General features: G+C 40.0%; 1 pseudogene; it reads right to left on the bottom strand.

Annotated features, from left to right (window-relative positions):
• Positions 1-7,469: 7,469 nt before the first annotated feature.
• LOC126032762 (uncharacterized) lies at positions 7,470-7,594 on the bottom strand (annotated as a pseudogene).
• Positions 7,595-7,996: the final 402 nt, after the last annotated feature.

Below are 7,996 nucleotides of genomic sequence, written 5' to 3'. Positions count from 1 at the left end.
TGTACTATAGCTTCTTACAAATAAACCCTGAATGCCAAATACCAAGGCAAGGCATTCATGGGTCATTTTGGGTCATTCAGGGGTTAAGATGCCCATTTTGCAGATGAGTCTAAGGTCCCCTGTGAACCAAGGCCTGAAAAAAACCAGGGATCAAAAGCTCTTTACTGTAGGGAGTAGGCAATGCCCCACTGCATCTCAGTAAATATTTTCTATCTGAAACTTTACCAATCCTCTGGCACAGTGCTCAACCAAGAGACTCAAAATTAAGAGCAGAGAGAGCACATAAATGAGGCAAAAGGGGGGGTGGTTTTTGAAAGTTGACTTACAAAAAAAAAGAAAGAAAGAAAGAGAAAGAAAAAGAAAGAAAAAGAAATAAAGAGAAAGAAGGAAAAAAGGAATAGAAAAAAAGAAAGAAGAAAGAAAGAAAAAGAAAGAAAGAAAGATAAAGAAAGAAGAAAAAGAAAGAAAGAAAGAAAAAGAAAGAGAAAAAAGAAAAAGAAAAAGAAAGAAAAGAAAGAAAGAAAAATAAAGAAAGAGAAAGAAAGAAAGAAAAGAAAAGAAAGAAAGAAAGAAAGAAAGAAAGAAAGAAAGAAAGAAAGAAAGAAAGAAAGAAAAAGAAAGAAAGAAAGGAAGGAAGGAAGAAAAAGAAAGAAAGAAGAAAAGGCTTCCCCTAGAGCAGTGCTTCTCAAATAGTAGGGCGCGCACCCGGGGAGGGGCGAGGCTCAGTAAAGGGGGGCACGTTTGACCTCAGCAAATGCTGTCATAACAAGCTAAGCCCCGTGTGTGTGTCTCTGTATGTCTCTGGAGCTGAGAGATGCTTCGTCCTGCTTCAAACCCCGCTTCAAAAAACTATGCATTGCAAAACGTGCTCATTGTAGCCATTAATCCAGGCATCACCTCTGATTAAAAAAATCAGCTCAAATTATTTTATATATTTTTGTTTTGCAGGTTAAAGTTTTTTTTTTTTAAATAAAGATACTATTTACATTTCGAACTGGGGGCGTGAAAATGTTTCCTTCTTCCTAGGGAGGCATGACAGAAAATAATTGAGAGGCACTGCCCTAGAGAAACATTTGAACTAGACCTCGGAGGAAGCCTAAAGTACCATGATAAAGATTGGTGGGTGCAGGAATATACACTAGTTCATGGCTATTCTCCTGGCATCAAATAGCTTGTGGAACTGACAAGGTGCCTTTCCCCAAGGGAAGCTCAAGAGTCATGGCTCATTACTCGGAACACTGGTCCAACTTTGACTCCCTGGCCATTTGGTAAGACTGGTAAAATTCCAGGCAGAGAGTGAACACTTGTGAGGCTTATTTAAAGACCGGAACTGGAGGCCTGAGCATGGTACCCATCAATTCTGGGTGCACAAACTCAGAGTCTGACTGAAGCCTGGTTCAAGCCCTCAGCCCATCTGGGTGGCACCTGGGGCCTCCATCCCTGGCACTTCACCAGTTAACATTCTCCCCCTACTCTCATGTCCCTCACATCTCAGAGGTGAGATGTACTAGGTCCCTTTAGGTTACTCAGGCTCTCTCCTCAGCACCATCCCTTTTAGGGTCAACTGGCCCTTTCCTTTTTAGGGTGCACTCCAGACGCCATAACAAGAGGTTCTTGGTGGTTGCACCTCCAGGAGTTGGCTGGCCTGGAGTTCCACTAGCAACCTGAATAGCTTTTGTTGTTTATTGTTTTGGTTGCTATTGTTGTGTTGTCTTCCTCTTTGGGGCCTCCTCAGACCCCAAGAACATGGTTTTCGGCAAAAATGCGTAGTTGGGAACCCCGTGATGAGACGGCAGCTCCCCTATTCCCCAGCAGGCCAGTTGGTCTGGCCACACAGCGCATGCCTGGGCCGCACCCGGCCCCTAGAGTGTACTCAGGCGCTCTGACATCACATCACCAGGCCTTCCCAGCTCCCCCCTGCTGTCTACAATGAAGTCATGGGGTGGGGACCTGGAGACCCTTCTCCGAATAGGGTGGGGGCTTCCTGGCCCGTCTTGGAAATGGGCTGAGAAACGAGGAGGAAAGAGACTCTAATTACTTAGACTCTCTCTTTGGAGGTTTTGTAGGCCTGCAGAATGACAACAAATTGGCAGGCCTGGTGCCCACGTTTCCTCCGTTAGCAAGAACACGGATGGATAAAGCAGCTGACATTTGCTCTTGACCACCTACTCCTCAGCTGCCCAGATTGCCCTCTCCCTTCCCTACCAGTGGGACGACTCTCTCTCCCTCTCTCCTGACCCTGAGACCAATGAGGCAGAAGTCACAATAATCCCCTTTTTACGAAATAAAGGTTTGACGCAGCATTCCAGAATATTCCTGAAAATTCCAGAACAAACTAGCAATGCTAACAACAGTGAGTCAGTCCTACAAGACCAGCTACTAGGCCTTCGGGAACTCCAAAGGTACCTTCTTAGGGCACACTCTCTCACAGGTCAAAGAATAAGGTGAGATTCTGTAGCAGAGGGTTTGCTGACTAAGATCAGTGAGTCTAACTTCCCAGATAACTCATTTACGCTAGTGCAAACCCCACAAGGCTTTAAAAAAAATTTTTTTTTTTTTAACAAACGTCTATCAGGAATACATCCACGGAGGAACTAACGCATAGTTCTGCTAAAAACCTAAGCTGACAAGATAAATTTGCAGATCTCTGGAGAGCTAGGGTTTTGCACCTGGAATTCTGCCTGGGCAGAAAAGTCAGATAATGGAGACTTTGGAGAAATATAAGCAAAATATAAGCAACTCAACATTCATGTGCATCTCCACCTAAAAACTCAAGTGATTTATGATTGTTTACCCATAACAAGCCCCGTGTAAGGGAGCCCTCTCTAAACTAAATAACATTGCCCTTCCATGCAACATGACTTAATTAGCGGACATGGAGTTGAAAACTGCCTTTTCCTTTCCAGGACCTCATCTCTATAAAATCCTTTTACGTTGTTTCACAGGAAAAGTAAAATGATTTACTTCACTTGATGAATAATATTCTGCCAAATAAATTTAGAAGAATGCATCGGATTTATATTTTAAACATGGGGATGTATGATATTAAAATCTAGGAATTGAATTTTGGAGTAAATAAAAAGTCTGGAAGTCAAGTTTGCCTATATCAAGATAGAAAACTACATACAGATTTTAACCTTGGCAATAAAGTGGCCCATCACCACACGAGTGAATGCCAGACACAGCAGATGGAAGATTTTGTAGACCTGTACAGCATCTAAGAATAATGACAATATGCACAGTCAAAGATAATTCACCGAAGCTCAGGGATCAAACAGAATAGAAAGTAGCAGAGAGCTTCGCCGTGAAGGTTTTCCAACCTCTGATTTATCAGTTGTTGACACACTTCCTACAAGTCATTTCTTTACAAGTAACTGTCTTAAATATTTATATCAAAAAGGAGAGAGAGTGAGGAACCACAGAGAACGGTTCTTACCTTTTCTAGGCAGTGCTGATGTCAAAATTTCCCCATGAACATGAAGCTTTCTGGTTTCAGCTGTCCCATGAATTTAGAAACCTTTCAAAAAAATTCAAGCAGAAATATGCTTTGCTTCTTCAAAGCTGTTTCACACAACAATCCGAGCAGAGGAACTTGATGAAAAAGCAGACACACGTCTGAGGAGGAAAAAAGCATGTGAAATGAGGAGCTCATGCTATCTTTTCCAGGGCTGCCACCGTCCAACAATCTGCTCCTCCCAGGCACCCGCCAACGTCTATAATTTAAAGCAACTGTGATCCTTCCCCTAATACTCACATTTCAAAGAGCTTCGTCTATACTCTCATTAGGAGCGGGTGTTGCTCTTCTGCAGACTGCAGACTGAACGAGGAGCAAAAGTTTCTTGAAATCCAAAGAGTTGTTTCTCTCATCTGTGGCTCTTCTCACTGGGTCCCTCAAGTTGTTGTTGTTTTTTTTTTTTGCCCTTTAAAGCGATGCTGAAAACAAAATAACATAGCTTCCCTGGAAATTAAGCAGAACCTAGGAAAGCTTAGATTTGTCCCCCCCCAAAGAACAACAAGGAATTCTGTGAAATTAGTCTTTCCCATGTGAACACGGTGATGGATGTGCACAACTTCTCAGAATTGTCTATTGAAAAAATTAGGGGACATCATTTTTTTGGTAGAACTATCTGGAAGGATTTTTTTGGCATTGGTTTTAGTTTAAACTTTCCTCTATCTCTGAATATCACAAACTTTGAGAAGGCGCTCATTTTGGCAATACGCTCACGCAGCAGGAAAAGTCTTGTTATTTCTATTCTGTAAATATTACAATTACAGCGGGAACTAATGTTGCCGACTTTAAGATTTACATCCTCCTTCTCCAGCTCTGCACTCTTCAGCTCTGTCTCGCAGAACATACACATGTAAAGTTAATTCAATGTGTCATCTTATACTTCAAGTGAAGTGGCAACTACATTTTTATATTTTTAATAGCATAATTTAAAGCAGACTTTAAGTAGATAACTGTTCTCTTTGACCACTTAATTTATAAAGTATTGCAGAGGTTCAACCCCAACAAAAAGTTGAGATTACTTTGATTTGCTCATATGTTCCCACTAGGGGACATTGAATAAGTCAAAGCTTGTCCAGATAGTCAACATAGGACAATGTATACTTCTGTCAGTTTCAGTGAATGGTTGTGATAAAACAGAACTCCCTAAGTGAAATAGAAAATATCCATTAAATAAATAAACCATATGGCATATTTATTATTACTAGAAATGCTGACACAGACAGCATTGATTAAGGATAAACTTAGTAAGTGTAAATGTGGACAAGTTGCAGGACCCCAGAAAACATATTTTATTTAAAAAATAATTATTGTTCAGTGTAGTTTTTGATTCACCTAAGATCACAATTGCGGCGTGGGAAATGGAAAATAAAAACCTCTGAGTGGATGAGTTTAAGAAAAGAGAAAAAGAATTTAGATCTGTGAAAAAAACTGTCAACTTTTAGATGATTTTTGCTGCAATAGCAGAGAAGAAATGGGGGAGTGTTGGTCCTGCCCTGACTCCCACTGAGGAGACATCTGGAGGTGTAAGCCTGTGACTTGAAACAATAGTCCAGTTATGTAACCCCAGATTTGTTCATTTCTATATGCACTGGCTTCTTTATTATTAAAGATAAAATACAAATATTATAGCAGAAGCCAACATGCAGATATGTTTAAATTTTGTATTTCTTCACTAAGATTCACTAAGTGCCTCACTATATAGTTGATTAGTAGAATTTCAATTTTCAGTCACTGATTTATCATAGCTGCTAGTATTTAATCTCCCAACACCAGGTTCAGTAATGGACCTGGGACACTCTAGTGAAAACCTGTGACATGAACCTACTTTTCAGAAAATGGTTGGCAAGAAGACTGGCACCTGAAGTTGAAAAAGTAAAGTGATGTGTGATAGTCAGTGATGCTGGTACCTGAATCTTTGAGGGCCATATGTGTCACAATCTTTAACTCGAACTCTAGAGACGGGGTGAGCTCAGTTGTATGTGTTGGCTATTATTGGTTCTATTTGTTCAAGAATTTTAAGAGTAAAATAAACTAAACAAAGAAATAACTCACGGATTTCTTTTTCTTTTTTTATGCAGCTTTTTTATTCATTTATTGGTTTTTGGGCCACACTCGGTGATGCTCAGGAGTTACTCTTGGATCTGTGCTCAGAAATCGCTCCTAGCAAGCTCAGGGGACTATATAGGGTGCCAGGAATTAAACCGGGTCCATACTGGGTTGGTCACAGGCAAGGCAAATGCCTTACCACTGTGCTATCTCTCAGGCCCTGTGAGATTTATTTTTCCTACATTGCAAACAGAAACAGTAAGGGAACAATGCGTGACTACATACCTCGCATGGCCCAAGAAAAGCCTACTTAGATTTTAGTTTTGAGAGACTTGTCACTAAAATAACCATAATTGTTGATGATTCTTTGAAGTTTTGTGGTATCTGTTGTGGTGTACCCCTTTCAAATCTGATTAAGTTTATTAGGATTTTATCCTTTTTTTTTTTTGGAGGGGGAGGGACCCACACCCAGCAGTGCTCAAGGGTTACTCCTGGCTCTGTGCTCAAGGATTGTTCCTGGCAGGCTTGGGGGGGACCATATGGAATGCCAGAAATCAAACCTAGGTCCATCCCGGGTCGACCTTAAGCAAGGCAGATGCCCTACTGCTGTGCTATTGCTCTGGCCCCAAGGATTCTATTTTTATGAGTCTAGATAGTAACTTATTTTCAAAAAACCAGTTCTTGGGGCCAGAGAGTTAGCATGGAGGTAGGGCATTTGCCTTGTATGCAGAAAGACAATGGTTCGAATCCCGGCATCCCATATGGTCCCCCAAGCCTGTCAGGAGCAAGTTCTGAGTGTAGAGCTACGAATATTCCCTAAGCACTGCTGAGTGTGACCCAAAAACCAAAATAAATAAAATAAAATAAAATAAAATAAAATATAAAATAAAATAAAATAAAAACCAGCTCTTAGTTTCATTGATATTTTGGGATTGGTTGTTGCATTTGTTTGGTTTTGGATTCTATCTCATTAATTTCTGCTATGAGATTTATTATTTTCTTAGTTCTCTGGGCTTCTTTTGTTGGTCATTTTCCAGTTTCTTTTTTTTTTTGTTTTGTTTTTTTGGGCCACACCCGGCGGTGCTCAGGGGTTACTCCTGGTTCTCTGCTCAGAAATAACTCCTGGCAGGCATGGGGGACCATATGGGACACCGGGATTCGAACCAACCACCTTTGGTCCTGGATCGGCTGCTTGCAAGGCAAACACCGCTGTGCTATCTCTCCGGGCCCCATTTTTCAGTTTCTTAAGTTGTTGCAGTCATTATTTATATGGGCTCTTTCTTCATTCCTGATTAACTATTTGCAGAACCAAGAATTTACTCCTTGACTCTTTTTCTGTGTCCCACAAATTCTGGTTGATCATGTCTTCATTTAGCTCTATTTTCAGGAATCCTTTTTTTTTTTGGTTTTTGGGTCACACCTGGCATCGCTCAGGGGTTACTCCTGGCTCTATGCTCAGAAATCACCCCTGGCAGGCACAGGGGACCATATGGGTTGCCGGGATTCGAACCACTGACCACCTGCATGAAAGGCAAATGCCTTACCTCTATGCTATCTTTCCAGCCCAAGGAATCTTTTGATTTCCTTTCTGACACACTGGTTGTCAGTAGTGAGCTGTTTAAATTCTACGTTTTTGAGTTAATTCTTCTTTCTTGATTGTGATTAACTTATATTTTCAGTGTATCATTGAGAAGAATTGATACAATTACATTATTTTTGACTTTATGTAGATATATTTTGCATCCCAGAATTAATCTATTGTGGAGAATGTTTGATGTGCATTGGAAAAAATGTAAATTTGGCCTTTTGAGGCTAAATTAGAAGTCATGGAAAAGTGAGTGACAAATTAAATGTTTCTTTCTATCCATAAACATATATTGCTAAGAGGGTTGCTGTCAGAGTTTACAGATAACTTTTTCCCCCCTAATTCACAATACAGACCAGGCAAAGGGCGTGGGTTGAGGTGTATATGGGGTGCATTTACTGTACCTCCTCTTTCTTCACAGATAACTTTTAAAACAAGTGATAAAAGAAGTTATAAACCTCAAGTTATGAATTAAATATGCTCCTTAGTTTTTTAACTATTGTAATCTTGCCTTACCCAAAATTTGTTCTAGTTATATGTAAAACAAAATACCTTGGCATTAATTTTATTGAAGATGATCTCAACAGAAATAGGGTAAATAACTAATGCTAGTTGATATGTTTTTCCTACCAGCTTTAAATTCTGAAATCAGAGGGACAAAACAAGCAAACAAACAGATAAAAACCCTGAATTTTGTTTCTACATCAATTATTTGAGCACTACTAGAAATTTGGTTTCTTTCATTTTTGATTCTGAAAACAACCTAACCTTTTACTTTATGCTTTTTTAAAAATAATCACAGACACTAGCTGAACATTGTTTATACAACAAGCTTTCTTTATGTGGATAAAATA

This window comes from Suncus etruscus, chromosome 16 (genome assembly GCF_024139225.1).
Source record: "Suncus etruscus isolate mSunEtr1 chromosome 16, mSunEtr1.pri.cur, whole genome shotgun sequence".
In the NCBI taxonomy this organism is placed as follows: Eukaryota; Metazoa; Chordata; class Mammalia; order Eulipotyphla; family Soricidae; genus Suncus; species Suncus etruscus.
Note: the sequence above shows the minus strand (reverse complement) of the source record. Positions and strands in the feature narration are given on the sequence as shown.